Raw genomic sequence first — 5,000 nt, forward strand, 5'->3', positions numbered from 1 at the left:
ACACACACACACACACACACACACACACACACACACACACACACACAACAAATAACCACTAAAACAGCAAAAAGAAATCAAAATAATAATCTTAAAAGCATAATTTAGAAGTCACCGCCGACCTCAGCCAAACATGACCACGCCACAAAACAACGATAATTCGGTGACCTCTCGGCTGTTCATGCAACTGTTCATGCAAAGGGAAAAATTAAATACGTCAGGTTGTTTGACAAAATCTATCGCCTCGTTAATCGAAAAAGATAGATAATTCTCGACACGACTCCTCTCTTGCCATTCTAGCTTCACTCGTGCAGGTGGTGATGATGATGACGACGGTGGTAAAGATTATGATAAAGATAATAATAATGATTATGATTACGATGATGATGTAAAAATGATTATGATTACGATGATGATGATAATAATGATATGATTACGATGATGATAATAATAATGGTTTCGATTACAATGGTGATGATAATGATGATGATCATTGATGAAGATGATGAAGATTGATGATGATGATAGCAATAAAATATAACAACCCTAATGATTTTTTAATAACGCTAATAGTAACAGAAAGGGAACAAGGGGGAACCCAACGACGAAGCGAACGGCGAGTCCCAGACGTCCCCGCAGCGAGCAAACAACCTGAAGGCCTTGGCGAAGTCAGCCCGGCCGAACTTTCACTGCGCGGGCTGCGTCAGGACGAGGAATCGGGAATGGCGTGTCCCGCGCGTGACATCAGTGCTTGCGTGTGTAAGTGTGTAGCAAGGCATGAGGATAATTGGCAGCGTGTGGGCTGTGGGCTGTGTGTGTGTGTGTGTGTGTGTGTTGTGTGGTGTGTGTGTGTGTGTGTGGTGTGTGTGGTGTGTGTGTTTGTGTGTGTGTGTGTGCTTTTGTGTGTGTCTGTGCATGTGTGTGTCTGTGCATGTGCGTGTCTGTGTATGCGTGTGTCTGTGCATGTGTGTGTATGCATGTGTGTGCATGCATGTGTGTGTATGCATATGTGTGTATGCATATATATGCATGTATGTATGTACGTGTGTGCAAGTGCGTGAGCCAATGTGAAAGACATATGAGAGCGCATAAAGAGAAGAGAAATAGGGAAATGGAGGAATGACCGAAGGAAAAAAAAAAAGATTCAAGAGCCTAAATACGAGAAACAACAAAGAACGAAAAGCTGAGAAAAACGGGCCCCAAGAAATAAGATCCGGAAGAAAAATGAAAGGTGAAGTGATCGACAATGTATAAACATATATATTTTCCAGGATGGCAGGGGAAAACCGGGGAAAAAGGAGCGCGCGAGTAACCAGACCATGAAAAGAGGCCTTGATCCAGAGGCGGCCGAACGATCCTCGCTTCCACCACCAGGAGCGAGGGGGAGGGCGAGGGCGAGGGCGAGGGCGAGGGCGAGGCGAGGGGGGCAGGGAGGGAGTACGTTCATCGAGCACGGAAACATGAAGCCGCAGCTCAATTCCACACTCACCGGGTTCTTGCAACAGGTGCTCCGCCGAAGTTTGGAAAGCGAGTTCTTTTCCCAGGCAAAAGACTCAGGCCTGCCTGCCTGCCTGTTCTGCCTCTCTCTCTCTCTCTCTCTCTCTCTCTCTCTCTCTCTCTCTCTCTCTCTCTCTCTCTCTCTCTCTCTCTCTCTCTCTCTCTTGGAAATTCCTTTCCTTGATTCCTGCCCCATCCCCACCCCCCAGCCAGTAGGGACGCCAGTAGATCCCCGCGAAACTCTAGCTCCTGAGCCCGGCAAGGCGGCGAAAGGCGGCGTGGCCACAAGGGTCTGTCCCAAAATCAAAGTGTACTTCGCACTGCAGCAACCGCGAAGCACAGCGTCTTCACTGCTTCTATCGCTTCGCGGTGACGTCCAAAGTCAGGACGCCAAGCAGCACCTCGGGGCCGGCACGCCTTGTGGCAGGGGCATGCGGCAGCGCTGGACGTGGTTTCCGGGGCCCTCACGCCGTGCCATGAGGCTTGGGAAGTAATCCCTCATCCTATTTCATCCTTTCACGAGGAAGACCGCGTAACTGCTTCCTCTATCCCGCTGCTCAAGCCGATACGAGCGACCTTCCTCCCGCGTGCGGCACGCCGTCTTCCCATTCTCCTTCCCAAAGATGAATCGTTCCTGTGCCACTTCCCGCCAGCCTCTCCCGCCTGCCCATTCCCGCAGCCACGTGCCGTACCTCGCGCCTCCTCCGAAGGGAAATCTCGGAGTCCCCGCTGTAAGCCTCCCGCGCCGAGGGAGCTGGAGATAGCATCGCCTTTGGCAATCGCTTCCATTGTGGCCAGGCTCGCCACTGCGGTCGGGTCTCGCTTGCCAATCAACTCTCGACCCGCTCTGGACTTGGTGTCCACCTGCATGCAAGCGCACACGTCGTGTCTGCATGTGCGTGCGCGTGTGTATGTGTCCGTGTGTTGTGTGTATGTGAGAGGGTGCATGCGAGCATGCACGTGTAGCCTGTGTGTGAGATGAAGTCAGAGGTTTAGTAGAAACGGATTGGGAAAAAATTACGTGAACTTCCTTGCTCTCTGATGAACAGTTTAGCTTTAACATCTCAGTCGGAAAGAAACACATCACCAGATTGTGCATACTCTAAATAATAAATCAAGAATAAACCGACGAAGATTCCCAATTACATCTTTATGTTGCCTCAAACGACAAACTGCAGCGGATTTGACTCCAACTCGCACGCAAGATGCGGCAACACCAGCAATCCCACAGTTGCTTCCTTCCCGAAGAGCCTTTCACCTACGGAACTTAGACCAACAACAAACTTTCCTATAACTATATAATTCCCGAATTCCCTCGTCCCCACACATGCCTTGTTATCGCCAAAACTTCAAGCGAGCCCCAAGAGTTCCATGAGGAGGTAGCCAAACGCACGTCGGCGGGAGAATATTGCAAGGATCATACTTAAACGCCTGACCTGCATCTTTCACGGCTTCTAAAAGTAAACCTTCTTTGATTTATAACAGATCGCTGCGGCTAAATCAATACACATGAACCCAAACGACACGAGAAAGAAAAAGCGAGAAAGAAAGAAACACAGAGAGAGAGAGGAGAGGAGATTAAGAGGGAGGGAGGACGGAGAGGAAGGAGACAGAGAGAGAGAGAGAGAGAGAGAGAGAGAGAGAGAGAGAGAGAGAGAGAGAGAGAGAGAGAGAGAGAGAGAGAGAGAGAGAGAGAGAGAGAGAGAGAGAGAGAGAGAGAGAGAAAGAGAGAGAGAAAGAGAGACTCAAAGTGTCTACGATCCTTCCATTTTGATAAAACTAGGTATAAAAAGGAAAGAAAAATAGCTAGCACCTTGGTAAACTCCCAGACTGCGGCACCCGAGCTCGGACAGCATTTCCTGTGGGCACGGGATGTAGCAGTCAAGTAAGTGTTCCATACTCGTATCTCTGCGGAATTGGCAGTCGAGGCGACCACCTGTTCTGAATGATCCCGACGCCATGTTCGCCGCCGCAGCTGTTCGTTCACACACGGCGCGGCTAATGTCACGAACCCTTATCTCCTAGCACGAGGACGGACTTCCTCGTGTAGGGCTTGTGTCATCCTCGCCCGCCCTTCCCTTTAACCCGGTAGTGTGCGAGTGTGAGCGCCACAAGTGACTCGCCGCCGAAAACAATCCCTGCCGTTACTATACACGCACGCACACACACACATACACACACACACACACACACGCACGCACAAGCGCGCGCGGAGGGAGCGCGGGAATCTGGAAATCGATATTTTTTTCTTCGTTTCCTTTCTTTACGCGGAATGAAAAAAAAGTATGCGTGTTGGGTTGTATACCGAGACGGGTAAACTACGGAAACTGAGAAAGCTGAAAGTAAGCGGGAGTAAGCTGAACGAGGACATCAGCGTGGAAGTTTTGTTAATTGTTCCACTTCTAATCCTGCAGAAAAAAGTTGGTGTTGGCAGACGGAGCGAAAGGGGAGCTGGCAATTTGGGCTGCAGAGGTTTGAAGGTCGCTGTTATAAGTAAGATGCGCGAGAATCCAGGGAATCACGCCTGGGAAGTCGTACTTGAGTGGGTCGTGTAACGGTATATTAAACTATTCAATAATTGTAAAGAAAAACACATAGTGGATGCTGGATAAGTAAATCGAACATAACAAGGACAAAAAGATCCCCGTGAAAGAATAAGAAATGCTGGTAATAACATACATCAATGGAAATGGATTGAAACGGAGCCAGTTATTCAAAATAATTTATGCAGTATTCGAATAAAGGGATAAAAGCAAAGCGATATGTGTGGTGCTGCTCCCCAGTATAGTTAAGGGAAATAGATCGAATAGATAGAATCGAAGTAATAGGAGTGGGTTACAGTAGCGCTTTTATTGAACAAAATAAGAAATCAGTGTCACGGAATAATGAAAACTATCCCCCAAGAAACGAGGCTCCGCAGAAAAAGCGAAACCCATACTCAAATGGCAAGGGGAAAACAAAATATAAGACGAAAACAGATAAAGTAAAAACCGGGATGTGGGGACAGCGCCTACAACTCCCCCGCCATGCCCACCCGCCACCTATCTCCCCGGCCCCTCTGGGGACGCCACGTAAAGGATCGGGCACCGCCCAATAGGATCACGATCTCCACCGGCACCACTGAAATTCGCTGCCGCCGGAGCAACTCCCGGCTTAAATAGGTGCATCAATGACGATTAGAGCGAGGGAGGAGGGTGAGGAGAGGCAGAGAGGGTGGAGGGAAAGAAGGGCGAAAGAGAAGAGGGGGGGGGGTCGAGGAAAAGGAGGAGGGGAGGGGGGAAAGGGGGGAAGAGAAGGAAAAGAAAGAGAAGAGGAAGAGAGAGGAGGAGAGAGAGAGAGAGGGAGAGAGAGAGAGAGAGAGAGTAAGAGAGGAGAGAGAAGAGAGGAGGAGGAGAGAGCGAGAGAAGAAGAAGAAGAAAGAAGAAAGAAAGAAGAAAGAAAAAAAGAGAGAGGAGAGAGACAAAGAGAGAGAGAGCAGAGAGAGAGGGAGGGGAGAGAGAGAG

The sequence above is a fragment of the Penaeus monodon genome, chromosome 16 (assembly GCF_015228065.2).
Source record: "Penaeus monodon isolate SGIC_2016 chromosome 16, NSTDA_Pmon_1, whole genome shotgun sequence".
NCBI classification, from domain to species: Eukaryota; Metazoa; Arthropoda; class Malacostraca; order Decapoda; family Penaeidae; genus Penaeus; species Penaeus monodon.